General features: G+C 34.5%; 1 long non-coding RNA gene across 3 annotated transcripts; it reads right to left on the bottom strand.

Moving 5' to 3' along the window:
• Positions 1–982: 982 nt before the first annotated feature.
• On the bottom strand, positions 983–19,244 carry LOC124417736. Of its 3 annotated transcripts, XR_006938333.1 has the most exons (5): positions 19,154–19,244; positions 12,410–12,525; positions 8,426–8,484; positions 5,601–5,727; positions 983–2,908 (listed from the first exon to the last, which is right to left on the bottom strand). It is a non-coding gene; the product is annotated as an uncharacterized LOC124417736 (long non-coding RNA). The 3 variants fall into 3 exon arrangements; XR_006938334.1 differs by lacking the exon at positions 8,426–8,484; XR_006938335.1 differs by lacking the exons at positions 8,426–8,484; positions 12,410–12,525 and having other exon boundaries at positions 19,154–19,205.
• Positions 19,245–19,276: the final 32 nt, after the last annotated feature.

Raw genomic sequence — 19,276 nt, 5'->3', positions numbered from 1 at the left:
TATATGTGTTTTTCCTGGTATGTAACTCTTTGGTGTACAAGGCAAACAACACATCTCTGTAACAGAAAAAAAAAAAAAAAAAAAAAAAAAAGGTAGGATATGTGATCCCTGATCTTTTCTGAAATGTTAAACTTCAGGATGAAAACAAACACAGAAGATCTCTCCTCAAAAGGTTTTACATTAATTAAAAACTGGATTAGAAAGCAAATCAAAGTACATCCTCTGGTTATCTGAGCTAACAATGCAGGAAATTTTGCTTGGGCAGGAAAATCTAAAACTGTGGTAATGCCAAAGGAAAGAATATATGCAGCACTGCATTTTCCCCACAACCTTGTTTTGAGAATTTCTGTTAGGCCGTATGCTTTTAGGTGTAACAAGCAACTTATTTCCTGTAATATTTTAGGACCTTACTGATGCTTTCAAGAAGAAAGAAAATTGTTATCTCTGCAAAAAGCAAAATGCTGTATGTGAGCTTATAAACCGTAGGGTTTCTTTGTTGTCAATAAAATCAATAACGTAGTAGCGCGTGTGGATATCAGAAAAACAGCATTCATTCTTGTGATCTCTCAATTCTATAAAATGAGCTGTTGAAATCAAAATTTCTTACATGGAAAAATGTAATTGGCTGAAAAGACCTATTTTAGTTTTACCATGGTGATACTTATAATGCTTTCTAATTTCATTCAACACAGAATTGTAATCTATAATTGCATTGTAAAAATAAACGTAATTAGTAAGTAGACTGACTGATCATTTGCCTTCTTCCTGTCAACAGTGACACAGTTGCAGTATTTACATTTGAAAACAGGCCTTTTTGAAGATGATAGAGATTTATTTGCTGACTGGGGAAGATTTAATATATCTTTATAATATTTGCTGTCTTATGTTTGCTTATGATTTGACATGAATTTAATGCTAGATCATGGGATTGTCTGGGTTACTGAGGTTATTAAGTCTGGATGACAATCAGAGGGATTTACACTTTGAGGTGATGTAATCTCTTTTAAAATTGTAGTGCTCAGTAACTAAATGGTGTTTGTTTATTAACATGAGTGCAACATTGGAAAATTTTAATTCCACTGATGTAAATCTACTTACAGATGTAAAATGGATGCTGCTTCAATGTGATTTCTAGGATGTGGACATGCAATATACTACATAATTACATAATTATCATTCAAAATTGTGCATAAGGTATTGTTGTTTTACTTTTTTTTTTTTTTTTTTTAGACTCCCAAAACAAATTCACAGGAACTGTTTGGCTGCTGTTCCATGACTGTATCTTACAGTATCATTGATTTCCACATGCAGCTACATCTTAATCAAACAATCACAAGATTATTCATATTCAGTGCAAACAGTGATGTAGAAGTTCTCCGGGAATGAATAAATAATCAGAGTAAATGCTTGCTGGCTTGATAATTTGGAAACTAACTTATACGGAAATATATCCAGTCGGTCTGCAACAAAATAAATCACAAAAGCTCTTTTCAGAAACTTCTGAAGATAATGGAATTTGATCACCTCTGCGGCAAGTTCTAATCAGCAATTAAAAGGTTAAATGTTTCATGTCATCTTCTGAACCTAGTTATTCTTCCAATTTTCAAAGTCAATTATAATTCATCTGAAGGAGACCTGTTGTCCCTGCCTGGTTAAGATTCATGTCGATAAAATTCAAGTTGCTTCATGACCTTGTTCAGTGTTGATCCTATGCCACGTCAAAATTTTGGCAGGAGATCAATGTCAAGTACATCTTCACCTTGCCAATCCAGCTTTATTGCTTTGTTCAGACACTGATCTGCTGCCTACATCTCTTAATATCATGTCTACACCCTTTTTTTTCCTGCAACTTCTCTATTTTCAAGCATGTTCTACAACTGGTGCATGGGCAGGATCTTCTCAGAAGCAAAGGCCTGATGCTAAGAGCTCCAGTAATAAGCCTCATTACTGGAGACAACAGAAGAAAATTTTTGGCATGCCAAAAAATCAAATAGCTACCTGTAAAGTCGAATATTGTGTGCATGTCTGCCAGTTCATCTTCCCAAAATGTGTGTATACCTTTAATCTCCACATCTGTTGGCATTGAACAAAATAAGCATTTGACATATCATCATGCTATGTTGTATTTTAATTTATTAATTATATAAGTCCATAATCAAGCTTAATGATGTCTAGAGCATGATTAGCATGGTTTCTATGTAGGAAATTTCCTTAGGAGATCCTTTGGTCTTTTTTAGGGACAGCGTTTAACAAAGAGTTAGCAGATGCAGCCCTTGAAAATGGCTCTGGCTTTTAGGTGGCAATCTGCATTTCATCTCTTAAAGGGAACATTATGGTGGTGAGAATCCCCTATGCTTGAGTAGAGATGTAAGGAAAGCATGCTGACAACTTCTAGTGAAATGAGAGTGAAAATGTGTCCATCTATGCTCTGATCACAAGCCATTAATTGGAGGGAGGTATGCTTATTCTGTAATAATTCAAAATAATATTAAAAAAACCCCATTATGTATAAAAAACATTCATGGTGATTGTTGTCTGCAGTGATGATGAAGAAGGAAGTGGAGGAAAGCATGTGGACTGAAGCAATATTTAAAATAGTGAATGAGATTTAACTGAATGAGACTTTCAGGATCTAGGCCTCCACTGTAATAAATGGCTATTATTTATTGTGAGTGATTTTAAAATAAGAGCTGTCAGTGAAAGAACAAACATTTTTAGAAAAGACACTAAACACAGACTCACATATACATACATACATAAATATGTATATATATGATGAACTCCAGTGTCTCTAACTCTAATTCACTGTAATTGTAAATTATCTGAAGAAACTTTGTTATGCTGACAGTATTCATCTTCTGGGAGCTGGTTTTCAGAAGGGATCCAGAACTTCATAGAGCTGCTTAACCTATGGAGAGACAACGGGTAATGTTTTCACCTGGGGAGAGGCTGTGGAACCTACCAAGAGTCAGAACAATGGGTTTCTGTTCTTGTCTAAGGTACTTTGGATTTAGTATCCAAACCAAATCAGACTTAGGGGAATCCACTTTTACACCAGACAAGATTTTATCCACAAAAATAAGCTAGATATAGCTACATTTCTTAGGTTCAAGTACAGTGCCTTTACTCATTCATGATTGCTGCAAAAGCAATAAAGCTTCACTAATTCAAATGAGCTGGGAATCTGGTCCCTGTATTTGTGGTGCAGAAGGAACAATGCAATTCACAGGTGCTCATCTCTTTACTATGTAAGACCTTCCTGCACAGTTAGTTCAACTAAAGCATTTTACAATAGCTTTGATTTTCTTGTCAATTAATGCTTCTCCCAGAATAGGTAATATCTTTTATTACTTCCATCTGCCAGTTCCCTAAAAATGCCATTGAGTTTACATCCTTATCTAAGGAAGATATTAATTTTCAAGATACAGGACAAAGAGAAAAAATGAGTGGGCAATATTTTATACTGAATTGCTTACACATGGCAGAGCTAATGAAATATACATCAATTTCTAAATAAGACAAAACTACACAATATTCTAGTGTGTATATTTGTACAAATATGTATATATGTATATATAGTTGAGTACATATATAGATATATTTTTTAGCAAAGGGTCAACTTCAAGTTCATTTCTTCATGTTAGTTGCACTGTCTTAGGGGTATAAAATCTGGAACTCACATTTTCTCAAAGTATTTCTTAGGCATCAAATTTCTATTTTCCTCTCTGCATTTTCTAACTGCTTTCTAATGAAAATCTTATATATGTATATATATAAAACAGAACTTCTGAATTTAAATATTTATTCATCAAGTAATTTCTATACACACCATTTTCTTTCCATGTGACTCTGGTACAGTTGTGCTATATCATACACAAATAAGCCCCAGATGCTTTTTTGAAGACTCCTGGGCCTAGCCATATTTGCCAGCATAGATTTGAACTTACCTTAAAATCTAGGAGATATTAAAAAGATAAAATGTTTGTTCAGTGTGCATTTAGGCACATTTTTATGAAAGAATGCCAGAAGGGTTGTTTTCTTTTGTGCAATATCCATTCTTTCTACTTTTACTTTCCTCATTGATCCATACTATAATGCAAATCAATGATGACTCTTTAGGGTGGATTTAGTAGAATTAGCCTTAACAGCTACTTTATTTATACACAATTAGTTTAAATGGAGAAGAAAATTAGGTGAGCTAAATATGGGAATATTTTCCAGTTCGTTTACTTGTGAGTCTCCTCCATAGGATATTTCAGTGAGGACAATGCCTATCTCATTATTAAGGCTATTGATTTCATGGATTTTTTTCTTTGCCATCCCTATGGCTGATGCCATTCTACCTTATGTGGCTGGAACAACCTCATCCAAATCAAGATGACCATCTTAAGCTTTAATGTTACCTTTACAGTTAAGTATGCAGTAAGTAGAAGAGATGAATGAAATGTTTTGTTATCTCTTCGTTGGATGTTTGCTTGGAAAAAATCCTATCAGTTTATATTATCTTGTGTATTTGGCCAGGTATTTGTTTAATTAATGGGTCATTACTCAGATGAGCACCCACCATCAATAGTTAAGTCACAGCTTTTATCTTCCTATAAGGATGTAGGGAATGTAGTTTGAAAACGTAATATATGTTGCTATAGCTCATCATCACTCCTAAACCTGGAAATGCACGTGGCATACCATAGTAAACTAGCATGTAGTCAATTTAAAAAGAAATTTCCAGCAAACCTGTTATAAACTTTTCAACCCACCACTGTTTTATTCACAAGTCAGACAGCTCTTTTTTGTTATTTCCTTCTCTTCCCTTGCCTTCCTTTCCATTCCTTTCTTTTTTCCCTATTTTTTTCCCCATATTTTCCTTAAGCAACAATCACTAGGTGTCATATAATAGCTACTATATTCTTATTATTTTTCTATTATCACAAGATAAAAGGTGAGAAAATCTGGGATAGAACAGGTCAGGGATTTTTGAGAAAACATTTTTTCTCCTCAAAAAAGAAATTTATTTAAAATTAGAAAACTTTGAGAAGCAGTTGACATGAAGAATTTTTTCTTACCATTTTGAGATGAACGAAGGTTAATAGTCTTAGAACTTTTAGAACCTATTCACATTTTGTAAGCGAATGATTCTGTTTTCTTTGGAAATGTAATGTAATTTTACTAGTAAAATTAAGTACAAACTGAAATAAAAACCAAACCCTTGGCTTAATTACAAATTTACTTTCTCTTATTATGAAGTTGCAAGGAGTTTCTGTTTTGATCTTAGATTCAGATTCAGAACAAGCAGAAAATATTTTTAGCATTGCAAAAATGTTCTGGGTTAGAAAGGATAATTCTCCATTGAGAAGGAGTCCTTAAGGCCTTAAGACAAGTGTGGAGTTCAGGTGAACAGGAGCAGAAAAATTGCATTACTCTTCTCTCTCTGGTAACACTAGATTTAATGATTTAGGATTTCTACCATTGTGGCTTAAGCACCACAGTACAATGCAAGTATAAGAGATGTCTTTTACTGTTTGTTAGGGGTAGTGGGAGTGAGTGCTGGAATCTAACCATATTGATGCTTTTGCTTTAAATCTGCTCTTGCTCCTCCTTACCTGCAGTTCCATAATTTCCACTGAGACAAAATACTTGTGCTGCTCTGAGTCCCTCTAAGTTTCAGAAAAAGATGTTTCAAAGTCCATGTTTATAGTGTGATTCAGCACACAATGATGATAAGCCTTTCTGTGAAATAAATTATCAGAAATGAGCAGGGTTAAGAAAGACTTATTTTGCCAGTGAAATAATACAGAATTATAAGAAACATGAGTATGGTTGTTGAACAGTCTACATTTCTGGAATCCAGCCACGACTGTGAATTCAAACCGTGCTGTTCAGAAAAGAAACCTAAAGATTTTCAATCAAGGTTTTGATGAAAGTAATAACATTCTAAAGACAACACCTAGATTTTATGAGTTATCCAACACATATAAAAGTCTGCCTGCTAAGATCAACTATCACATAGTGAAGACCGTGTAACATCCCCTGCATTCAAAACTACTTGAACAGCAAAAGATACAGAGGAAAGATCCCCTCAATAAACATTATAGAAAGCTTTAAAAGTTTTTTTAGTTATATGAACTTCATGACAATCAAAGAAACATGTGCTGAATAGCTTGATATTTCAGTTGGCTTGTTTCAAACTTTCACACACAAAAAAAATATCTGTAATTAAAAGCAATTGAGTTAGGTGTTGCAGAATAAAATATTAAGACATATATATTATTGAACTGTATTTTCAACTTATGACCTTTTCCAGTTGAGCAGAGTTTTACTGATGTATGAAATGGAAACAATTAAATAGACTATCAGCTAAATTCTACACGTTAGTAACAATTTTTGAGATACTAGACTAGACTGATCAAGGAGAAAACTATTATCTATCTATATATAGTCATTGTAAGTGTTTAAAGAATACTTTTCTTTTCTAAACTAAACATGAGATGAGGAACTATGCAGATTCATTTTCTATCAGTTCTTTTTACCACAAAAAGCCTATGTTAAAATTAGAGACTGTTGAAATAGGGACTTAAAGGGAGTAAAGAAGGACTAGATTTAGCTTTGTTCATGGAACTGTTTTGCTTATGGTGTTTCTTTTTTTATTCACTGAAAATGATAATGTTCTACAGACAGTTGGCTAAACATCCAGTTGATGACACCAAGTTGAGTGATGCAGTTGACACTATAGAAGGGAGGAACACAATCTAGAGGGATTTGGATAAGCTCAGAAAGAGGCACATGAGATTCTAATTAGGTTTAACAAGGCCACATGCAAGGTGTTGCACCTGGGTTGAGGTAGTCCCACATATGAGTACTGACTGGGAGAAGAACTCACTGAGAGCAGCCCTGAAAAGAAGGACTTCGGAGTTCTTATGGACAAAAGGATGGACATGAGACAGCAGTGTGGGCTTGTAGCCTGGAACGCCAACGGTATCCTAGGCTGTATCAAAAAAAGGGGTGATCAGCAGGGAGAGGGAGGGGATTTTCCTCCTCTACTCTGCCCTCATGAAGCCCCATCTGGAATAGTGTACTGTCCCCAGGACAGGGGGAATGAGGAGCTGTTAGAGTGGGTCCAGAAGAGGGCCATGAAGATAATCAAAAGACTAGAGCACCTCTCCTATGAAGATAAATTGAGGGCATTGGGCTTGTTCAGCTAGCCCGCAGAAGAGAAGCCACTGGGGAGATCTCACTGTGACTTTACAGTATTTGAGGGGAGCTTATAAGCAGGAGAGAAACTGACTTTTTACTGATTTTTCTGATAGTGATACGACTAGGAGGAATGGCTTTAAACTTAGAAAGGGGAGATTTAGGTAAAATGTTAGGAATTAATTTTTTACTCAGAGGGTGGCAAAATGCTGGAATGAGTTGCCCAGAGATGTTGTGGATGCCCTATCTCTGGAGGTGTTCAAGGCCAGTTTGGATAGGATTCTGGGCAACCTGATTTGGGGTGGCAACCCTATCAAGGGCAGGGGGGTTGGAACTATATGGTCCCCTCCAACCTAAGCCATTCTATGATACAGTTAAAAACCTATTGTACTATAAATGCACAGAGGAACTTGGAAGACTACATCATCTTCTCCACTGTGCTACTGCTTTCAAAACCCTTAATTCCTTAAGTGTCTCGTGGAAAAAAAGTTAAAGTTTCAGTTTGTTTGTAACAGTAATATTATACCTAGCTTCAGTAATATCTGAATCTCTCAGCTTTCACCACCATGCGGCACCGGCTGTCACCACTTGGCTCACTTTTTGCAAGTCCTGTAATTATGGTGGCTTAACCTAACTTCTCTTCCTTTTCAGTCTCCAGTCAGTTACTACTGTAGTCATTATATCCTTACCTACTGAGTTTGGATTAATACACTCAATATAGCAAGATATATAAAAATATTGTAAAGCTGTATCTCGAGGAATAGATACTTAAGAGATAAGGGTATTGATTTAGTATATTGTTTCAGTTTTGAATTTCAATAGTTCAAACAACTTTTCTCCTGTTAACTCTTTTCACTAAGAGAGCTATGAAAGATCTTTTTTTTTTTTTTTTTTGCCTAACGTGATCATATGGAAAATCACTAATCAGTTTCTACAGTTGGATATTCATTTTGTAACAAATATTAGAAACATGCAAGGACAAGAGCAGCCTACCAGCATTCAGAAAATGGCATTCAGCCCAGAAAGTACTAGGGTCTAGTCCTGCACTATTAATGTCATTGCTCCTATTGACATAGAAGTCACAGAATTGAGAATCCTGATACGACTTTCAATGGACAGAGATAATATTTGTAGATATTGCTTATATTTAAACAGGAGGATATGTTAAAAAACAGCAACAAAAAAAGTATTTTCCTGCAATGCTGATATATATGAACAAATTCTGATAGTAATGTACCTTTTGGAGGTTTTTGATTTCATCTTTGATGTATTCGAATTTCAGCAGTATTTTTCAAACTGGAAAACAAGTGTTAATGCTGTTACATTGGAAAACACACTATAAATGAACTAGAAATATATGTGGCATATGTTAATAAAATGCTTTTGAAAGTAATTGTGTCAAAAAAAAAAAAAAGATTCTTCAAAAATACAGTTTAACTCTTTGACCATGGGGTAGATATAAAAACTAGAAATGTCTTGAGGCTATTTTACAACAAGGTTGGTGAAAGTGCTCTTTTAGAAGACCAGTGAAAATCACATTATCGCTTGTCGTGTGAAAAATGAAACCACTGAATCTGCTTCATGCTTTTTATGCTTTCCACGCAAAGAAAATATATAGTGATTTTTTTTCTCTATTATCTTCAAGTGAAAAATAGTCACTGCTGTGAAAATGCCAACTGTTCTCTGCAAAATTAATGATTTTTCACATGGAGAAGAAGAGTGAAAATAAGTGATTCTTCCAGCAGAGCACTGCAAATACAGGATTTTACAGGATATTATTTGCTATGTTTAGTTATAGACCATATTGCCCAGAAGTGAATCTATTGAAAAAGAAGTACTTATTGAAATATTATATATAGCACAAATCTACATATTCTTCTTAGCAGTCTCAGAAACTGGTGTTAATTGCCTTATTTCTGAATTTATAATATAGTTATTAATGATAATGACCAAAACACAGCAATGGGAAGTTTTGCAGCTCATCTACTCTTGATGAAGATTGTTTGCTGGTTTTAGTTTTGCTTGTAGTTGTTTGTTTGTCCCACCACACTCATCTCTGCAATAGAGGTATAGGTATTATCTTAGGATGAAGTTTGTTGAATGCCACATTATAATGGCTGCTCATTCATCTATTTACTTCTAAAACACTGGGGTTTTAGAAGGTTTTTTATAACACTGCAGCAAGAAAAAGGGTAAGCTGCCAAGGTACTTTCCAACAAGTCTTTCTTGTAGTCGCCACGGAGAAGCTGCACAAACAAATGTGATTTTGATTGAGAGGGTAGATGGTGTGTACAATTGCTAACAGGAAAAGAAGTTCATTGTATTAGAGGGTAATTTTGACATGGTCATTTATAATGGAACTCCTTGTAGAAAAAGACATTAAAATAAGCAGTAGACATGGCAACAAATACCATTCATTTTGGAATACAGAGAACAGACTGAAATACGATTTGGAAATTATCTTAAAACGCTTCAAAAATGGATTAACCTTGCAAAAAAAGGATTTTAGTAAACCATCTCTAACCCAAATTGTTTAGTTCTGCAATACAGACGTGCTTTAAGTTCTCAGCCTGTGGCTCACACAGAAGCACATTCCTTCATCCAGTCCAGCTTCCTTTGATGGAAAGTTAAAAATTCTACCTTTTGCCTCAACCTCTTTGTTCTCTTTCACTGCTGTATGAGAACAACAAGGGGAACAAGAGGATAAGAAATGAAATGAAAATGTCAGGCTAGCGTAGAAGTAAAGTGATTCTCCACTCTATTTTTGTTCATCTACATTTCCATGCATTAATTCTGTTTTCTGTTGAACAAAACTGTATTATGGTTAGCTGCTTCTGCCTAGCAGAAAGCTATTAAAAGCACCAAGTATGCCAAAACCAGCTAGCATCAGAAAAAATGCTACCTTCTTGCTGCTGTTTTGCTGTCACATTTTAACTGGAAATCCAGGGTGGCTGTTTGATTGCATCTTATATAATTGTCCTCTGTATTCCTTTTAATCTCTCTGTGCTTCCAGCCAGTATAGTAGGCAAAAAATCACCCTATGAAATCGTTTAGAAACCACAGAAGTCAGGAGCTGCTAGAAATTTTCCTCCTTCATACTGTGTTCTCACTAGTTAGTATAGGGCAAAATGCATTTACAAGCAAACAGTGTTGACTAACACGGTTAATACCTTTAAAGAGGCATGCCAGAGTCATTATTTTTGGTACTTGAAAGGTTTAAATGGTCACATAGCATTTTTTTTTCTTTTTTAAATGTGGTTTTGTAATTCATCACATAATTTGTCTTCAGGTTAATTAATCAAATAATTAATCTTTGGGTTACTTATTAGATTCAGACAAATACCGTGCCAGCAACCATATATCATTCTTAGCAACCTTGTACAAAGTATTATCAATTCTCTTTTATCATTTTATCAATTATCAATGCATAAACTCTGTTTATGTCACTGTAAGATAATAATATTGACATCATAATCAACAATATCTGTTCCTGATCTAAGTATCCTTTTTTATTTTTTTTGTTCAATTTTTCTTTCTTTATTTATTGCTATTTAAGTGAAGTTTCAGTTTTACTTCCTCCTATTTTTCCAGGCATGAAATCACTCTGGAATCTAAAGAAAAAACAGGGAAACAGGCAATCTTCCTATTAGCAAAGATGGTATAAAAATTTATTAAATTATTCTTTCATGCTACAGTCAAAAAATGGATGTTCCTTCAGTTCAGATACAGGTTGAACTGGAAAATGAGCTCTGTTTTTCTTTCCTACCTGCTATATTGTAGAGTTAATATACTCTTTTCTCCTGGGAAAAAAAAAAAAAAAAACAACAAAAACAAAAACAAACAAACAAACAAAAAAACACCACCAAGAAAACAAAAAAACACAGTGAAAGATCTGTCTCAATAGGATTCATCAGATTGCCTTCTAAACTGGGAAGCTGTAATATGTCATCCACACAACAACTTAGTATCCCATGGAATTCCAAAATCTAATGAGGAATAACTAAACCTGAGGTGTGAAAGAAGGTTTTGACTATGGGCATTATAGTGTCTTTAGGTAGTTTTACCTGTCTCATTTGTTTCTGGGATGTAGCTGGGAATAATGAAGATGTTATTTATTTATTTATTTTCTACATTGAAACATAAGATGCACATAAAATGCATGGGGCTTTAAGACTACATATAAATATTTTTGTATGATGAGTTTTGCAGTGAATGAATCAATGAATGCTTTCCCTCTCTTGCTAGGAAAATATTTATACTTTACCAAATGTGAAAATAGCTCAAACAATGTTTGAATAATATCTGTGGCCTCTAGGAAACAAGCTAGTGTTAGAAATGAGGCTGAGCAGTAAGCTTGTTCTGACATGGAACAAGTTGAGCTTTGGAAGTCTAGACAGATACTTAAATTTGACAGTATTGTGCTTTTCCTTTGACAATAGCTGCAAAAACATATCACAGAATTATGCCATATAATAATGCAATGGATTTCCCCCAAAAGTTAATTACATAGCTTAAGACCATGTACAGCATACAGATGATCGCATGTGTTATAGGGCACTTAGCACTGTGCTTCATAAAGCCTTGTGCGTTTGTGTCAACAAGTAATATGTGGCATTACTTGACAGTAAGAAAATCTAAGTCAGAGACCTTGCAATGGTGCAGTGTCATGACTGAGGTTAAAAAGAGAAAGAAATGCCAGACAACGTTGCTGTAATTAGGAAAGACTTGTCCTGACACTAGAATGTGTGTATACTCAAATTTCAAGAAAACTGTACATCCCAGAGAAAGCTTTTTTATGCTTCTTATGATATTTCAGTTAAGGTGTCCACTTTAGAAAAATCAACCTGTTACATTTTGTATTGATATGAGACAATTTGAAATGTGGTATGCATGTTGTATTTTGGTATAGAATCATAGAATGGTTTGGGTTGGAAGGGGACAATCTCCATCAGCAACAAGGTAAGCAGGCTTGTTTCCCAGCTGAGTCTCCCTCACTCACAGAATTCCCTAGCACTAATGAGATATAAACTCACCGCAGCTTGCATCATACGTATAAATACAAATGCATGTTCATGCATGTACAAACACTTGTATGTATGAGAGTACACAGCAGAGAAGATAAAAGTAGTCTGCACTTCTTCCTGCTATTAAACAAATAAACAAACAAAAACAACATATTGGAAATCTTAGGAGGAAAAAAAATAAATCAGGTTTTCCTTACCGTGATTCATGGCCCTAAAAAGTGGAAGAATCAACAGCAACCTGCCTTTTAATTGCAGTAAGGTAGTGGAGAGGTGGGATTCCTTTCCGTATTTACTGCAAAGTATACAGCTGCACCTGTGAAAACATTCCTGATGCAGCATGCTGGGCAAGCTGACCTTTTGAATACCAAAAGCACTTGTGGTCATACTTCAGAAGAAACAGTGGGAAAAAAAATGGTACTAGTAGCCAGATCTCACTTCTTTTCTTTAAAGGGTTTCCAGCACAGAGACAGATTCAGGATTCAGACTCAGATCAAGAGGAGCAATAAAATTAAGAGGAGAAAATGGGGCTCTAGGGTTTGCAGTTTAAGTTCCTGTCAGTTGCTTATTATAAATAAGTTCTGAGGATACTAAGAGAAAAACATCATTTGAACATTCATCAGGAATGAACAGCAGTATTGAATCATGCATCTCTCTGGAGGATTTATTTGTGTGTTGTAAAGCTTTTTATTTTAAATTTATTTTATATTATAAGGATTTATTTTATACTATAGAACTATATTTATTTGTTTTAGACGTCATCTTTCAGACAGAGCAAATCAAGAAAGAGATCAAGCTGTTCCTTCCATTCCAGTTCAGTTGATTTAAATTTTTTTTTCTTGAAGACTTAATGCATACTGTAGCAGAGATTCCTGTATAAAGAACTTTGCTATTCATAAACTTTATAAGATAATACAACGTTTAACCCTAGCTGCTATGGGTTTTCATTATTTTATTTTTGAGGCCAAGTGTAATTGATGCAAACCATCACACTCCATTAATTTCAGTTAAAATATATTGATTTGCATCAGCAGGACATCAAGCCAATAACATTTACTTGAAGGTTCTCTTCATAATGATTATGTTGGCAACATTTATGTATTAGTACCAAATTAAGAAATGCACTAGAAAAAATATATAGAACTAGTTATGAGCATCACATGTGATAGAATGAAGGTTAGAGGGTCTTTGCAGAAGAAGGCTGAAATCCAATGAGAGCGCAAAATGTCAGGCTGAATCACCATTTCCCACCCAGTATGAATTTCAAGATATATAAATGGAAATGAGAGAAGCTAACTTCCAACAGATGTTAGTAGGATTTTTTTTTCGCTTAGCACATAATAAACATATGGAATGGCCTATCAAGCACTATTGCTGAGGCAAAACACAAGGATCATTCAAGAAACAATTAGATGCTGTTCTAAAGAAATGGAATACTTAACATGGATGAGCCCTGATGGGCTAATAGTCCTGATGGGTAAACCTCTCCAAACATTTTATGCTCTTATATTCATTTGAATGTAAATATCACTTCAGTAACAACCTTCTACTTCTTGACTTGGTGAGAAGACTATTTCATTCTCTTTTTCTTTCACCAAGTGTATTAAAAAAAAAAAAAAAAAGGAAGGAAGAAAAAAAGGAAACCTCTTTTTATACAGTTTTAACAAAAGAAAAGCAATGTCTGCAACACAGACTTACTCCCTTTCTTTTCCCCTTGTATAACTAACTTACAGAAGTATGAGCAATCTGAGATGGCAAAACCTGACTTGCATACCATACAATATGTTCTATTACACTGTTTGAAGAATACTATCTGTCTCAGCAAATGTCCCTCAAGCATCTTTTGTCAGAAATGTGGGTTCTGAACACTGCATCTAAATTAAAAGTTGAAACACCTGCTCATCCTTTCTCTTTATTTACCAAATTCCAATATCTTGCCTCTTTTCATATCTGTTTTTTGGTAGAAAGCTAAGCAGCTTTTTTAAGAATGCTTCTTAGTGGAACCATATGGTGACCACAGGTTTCTCAGCTGAATTACTTTTCATTTTGGCTTTCCAGAAGTAGATTTAGGATACATTCTTCCACTTATTTTTTTTTTCTTTCTTTCTTTTTTCTAGGGGGGAGAGATCTAAATGCAGAATGGCATCAAATAATGTTTTCGTTATTTTGCTACATCCTCTTTGCCAAAGATTAAAAAAAAAACAAAAAGGAACCAAACAAAAAATCCACAAAATATCCAGACAAATTGTTTGTTTCTGTGCTTTAAACAACACATTTGTTATTTAAAAGATTTCAGTTTCATAAAAGCCTCAAATTCTATCTGGGAAGGCTTCATAACTTTGAAAATGCAACAAAAATCATCACTTGGCCCTCTGCTCTCAACATGAATAGTTCCAGGTTGCACAGATTATTTCCTGTCTTTTTAGAACTACTGGTGAACCCAAAAAATCAGCTCTTACAACTCTAATTGAAAGCAGCATGAAGTAACAGGCATTTGCAGTTTTAAAACCATTGCCACAGGTATGTAGTATTTGCAGCGACAAAAACATTCAGGATCAGCAGGATAGGTAGATGGAATACGTGGTGGACTCTACATGTATTAGTTAAAGACTAACGCGATGTCAGTTCAGAAATGGTAAAGAAATGCTCCAAAACAGAAAAATGTTTTGATTCTGGAAATAGTTGCAAGGCTGGTGGAATGAAATTTTGAATAAAAGACCTGACCCAATTCTAGTCATTGCAAAAGATGTTGCAAAAGGTACAAAAAACCTCATTTTTTATTACAATAGAAATTAGAATTACTTTTGGTTAAAAAACATCCTTACATACTGTCCCAAGTATGGTCTCAGTTATATGTTACTCTTACTGGCTCAATTAATCTATAACCACAAACTGCAAAATCTCAAAGCAAGCTAGTAAGACTGGGTTTCTTCTCAACAGAAGTATATAGTCTTCCTAGAAATGAATGCTTAAACAAATGTTACTGTCATTTCAGAAAGGTTTTACTTTTGATCACAATTTATTTTTATGATGATGTTTAATAAGAAGGCAAGTCTTAAAAAATGTAATACAGAAGGTAGTCTTTCTAAAAGAGAAAGAAAAGGGAATTTATTGATAGGTGAAATATCCACAAGACAGAGAACAGTACACAAAATAGTTTTGTTCTTAAAGTCGGAAAGTAGCAAACTAATTTTAAGAAAACAGTGCAGTACATTCTCAATGAGTATGTATTGTATTGTTTTTCCTTATATTATGAAATAAATTTGTATTAGCTGTAGAATATTTTCTATCCTTCCTTCCAATTCAGTTTTCCTCACTGGCAACAGTGCTATTTCTAATCAATCAAGAATGGAAATACAACTTTAAAATAATAAGGTAAAGGCACATATTTGACTTCTAGATTTTACCTAACAACATGCTAGACATCTTAATTACACCTCACAGATTAAAACTTTTCCTCTACAGATCACTATGAAAACTATCACTGAGTGAGCAATCTTCTTAGACATTCTTTTTAGAAGCATTTAATCAACACTATAGGTTGTAGTTGGGAGAAACATCAATGTGGACCTGAAAAGTAATGCAAGATAAGCCAATCACTACAACTTGTGACCTTAAAAACTTCTGCTTTCTTTATAACAGATAGTGGAAGGGTATTTGGGAAAGAAAAGATAATGTTGAAGGGTAATACAAAGGTTAATCCAAAAGTAATGTCTCCTATTTTATGATGTTGGCTCACAACATCAGAGGTGAATGTTGGTGATATGGCATTAGAGGTTGAATCTTTCTACCAATATTTCATTAAATTTTGTTGCCATGTGACACAGCAGAGGGGTAGTCTGACAATGGAATCTGACATGGAAGTGCATATGAAGAAAAAGGGTGTCTCTGAATTCCCCCAGGCAGAAAAATTGCACTTGCTGGCATTCATCAATGCTTGCTGAAAGTTTATAGTGACAAATCAGTGGATTTGAGTACAGTGAGGCAGTGGGTTGTGCACTTCAGCAGTGGCAACAGTGACAGTGGGTTACTTCCAATTGGGCAGATTTTTATGAGCATGATATACAGGCTCTTGTCCATTGCTGGTAAAAATGCATAGCTAATGGTGGTGACTATGTTGAAAAGTAGTATTCCATAGCTGAGAAATTGCTCTATCAAATAGTGTTATCATGTTCTTTGTTGTAGTTTCCATAGAAGTAAAATGGAAGCATTACTGTCAGATTGACCGATATTTCTGAGGATATAGGTGTCAGAAAGAAAGCCAGAAATCCCAGAAGTCCTGTCTTCCATTATACTACTATCAGTATGCCAGAGCCTTTGAACAAACAAAACCTATGGCATTTATAACTACAGAACACTATATGTTCTTATCCTCCTAGTTATAGCTGCTATTCCAGGAATTAACATCTCTTTTCTTCTTGGAAGACCGATGCCAATATGTTCTTTAACAAATGTTGTTATGATTGCTGGTTCACTTAATTTGATGATATTCTGAGATTAAATTATCTCACTTTGTTTGAAGTACTGCTGGTAGTAGCCAATGAAAAAAAAAAAAAAAGTGTTTCCTCTGGGAGTTGTAAGATATAAATTTTACAGTTCTGAAGTATACAGTGACCTTTGTACTATTCTCTAGGTCTGCTGCACTAATGTGGATTTTGTTTTCTAAGTATGTTGTGTATGAGCACCATTCACTAGTGCTGTGATGAAAATAATAAAGATTCCTTAGTGCAAGCCCTGATGTATTGTAATAAAGTGTTAGAAAATATGTTCGTTTTTAATGGTTTCATTTCTGGGATTATGTCTGCCGAAGGCAAGGGAGAATTGAGTATGTATTTCTCTGGTGTGCAAAAACATTTATTCAGAATATATGCAAATCAGCCAAACACTCTCATAAACAGCAGTACTGAGCTGGTAGTTAATGACAGTAAAAGCTGATAACTTAATGATGAAAAAAGTCACCATGCCTAATTAATAGGCTGCAACATTTTCAGGAGAACTGACAGCCCCAAAAAGAAATCCTTAACTCTTACGAATCTGTTTCCTGGGCTTGAAATGTGGTATGTTTTTATTTCACAAGGCAAAAAAGGGACATAACAAATGTGCAACAGATTAGGACAGTTTTACCTCTTGTACATCTAAGTTCTTGCTTCCAATTTATTATATTTAAATGATCTTCTTGTAGGATAAACATTTTCTGTTCCTAAAACAGGCCAGGTCTTGCTAGCAGAATTTGTTAGGCTGACCATGAAGATACATCAAGTAAGAGCAAACAATATAATGACAGGAATTCAGAGGATGAGAAAATCCCACACTGTCAAATCACACTTGAGTGTTTATTTACAGCGCCAATAAGCTCTCCAAATAGGTTCAAAATGAACAGACTTGGAGAAACATTAAAAGCGAAGGTGCTAACAAAAAAAGCAGAATTGAAAGTAGTAGTTGTATGCAGGAATGTTTCAGGAGTAAATGAATCTAAAGTAAAAACTACAAACAAAAATTTATGGCAGCTTTATCTTTTCTTTGCTCTTAAATGATTGCAGCAGGAATCTTAGAGCACCAAAACCTGAACGTTATTCTTCTCAATCAATTCACACTATTTTTTTGCCTCTTATTTCAAACTAGTGGGGGTGAAAAAAAACTTTTTTTTTTTTTTTTTTTTTTTTAAACATACTGAATGGTAATTAGTGAGGAGTTATTATCCAAACTTTTGGAGTTTCATTGCTTGGACCTTCTTAGAGCCTCTTCAGTTGTCTCACTGCAGAACTAGCTTTTTAAAAGATTTCTCTTGCTTCCCAGTTCACCTGGACTGAAAATATAACACAAAAGCTCTTTTTTTTTTCTTTTTTTCTTCCCTCCCCACTTTACTCTAAACATTCCAATGAAGATTATTGATAGTAGTCATTAAAAGGGACAGGTGTTTTTCTGGCTGTTGTAACAGCTGGCTGCATAATTCAATCCGATTAATATGTAAGGATTCACATATGGGTGGGTATTTTATGGATGGCTGGAACAAGTGACAACATTTAACAAATGATCTAAAATAGGTCTCATGATGTTTCTGTTTCTAGCTGTGAAAAATATGAAAGCTCCACGAGCTTACCTGTATACAGGGAATGACTTTCAGAGGCAGGTTCATGTTTACTGCTTTTCTTAATGAGCAGGTGATACTCTTTATTTTTGTTGTTTCTTTAAATCTCTCTTTACAATTTTTAAAAAATAAAACATACTAAAAATATATATTGCCAACTAAAATATTATAGAAGTTTATAACTGTCCAGAAATGATTAAATAAATCAGTAGCAACATCCCAATTGCAATTAAAGATTAAACATTTATTTCTATATATATATATATATATGTGTGTGTGTGTGCATTTTTTTCCAGAAACTGAGAGAATGTTAAATTATATACAGGAGACCCAATCTAATGACTTAATGAAATTAGGGCAAAAAATTCTGTGTCTTGAAGGAAATAATTCATTCCATGCATATGAAAGATATCTCAGTGAGAGAGAATGGAAAACTAATCCGTCTGTGTGTTTTAACTTTCTTGTACTTCCCCAAAAAAGCAGAACTTAAAAGCTCTCTAAATAGAATTTTCTCAACATGAGATGCTGAAAGCATTACATCAATTTGTACTGTAATGCCTATAAAACTTCACAGCGATACTTCCATGTCACTGTAATGGCTTTCTGAGCACTCCTTCCTAAACAAGAAAAAAAAGTTTTTCTTTCTTTGACCTGACTTTGCACACATCAGCATTGTTTTTAACCTTTGAAACTTCTGCACTCCTGAGGTCTGAGGCTTGCAGATTTTTAAGCCCTTCCACCAGGATACTATAAACACTCTCAGAGAAGTGACATGCTCTCCATGTGGGAAGCAAAAGTTACATACTAAACCCCTGAGAATGATGAGCAGCTGCTGTAAGCAAATATTTGTACGCACCTGAGCAGCCTCTCATTTGAGGACCTCTTCAAGTGAAGTGTGGGGCTTGGCTAAGCACTTTCTGCACAAATCCAGATTTTTATTTTTGGCTGGATTTACTTCTCCAGCTGTGGAATAAACTGC

The sequence above is a fragment of the Gallus gallus genome, chromosome 2 (assembly GCF_016699485.2).
Source record: "Gallus gallus isolate bGalGal1 chromosome 2, bGalGal1.mat.broiler.GRCg7b, whole genome shotgun sequence".
In the NCBI taxonomy this organism is placed as follows: domain Eukaryota; kingdom Metazoa; phylum Chordata; class Aves; order Galliformes; family Phasianidae; genus Gallus; species Gallus gallus.
Note: the sequence above shows the minus strand (reverse complement) of the source record. Positions and strands in the feature narration are given on the sequence as shown.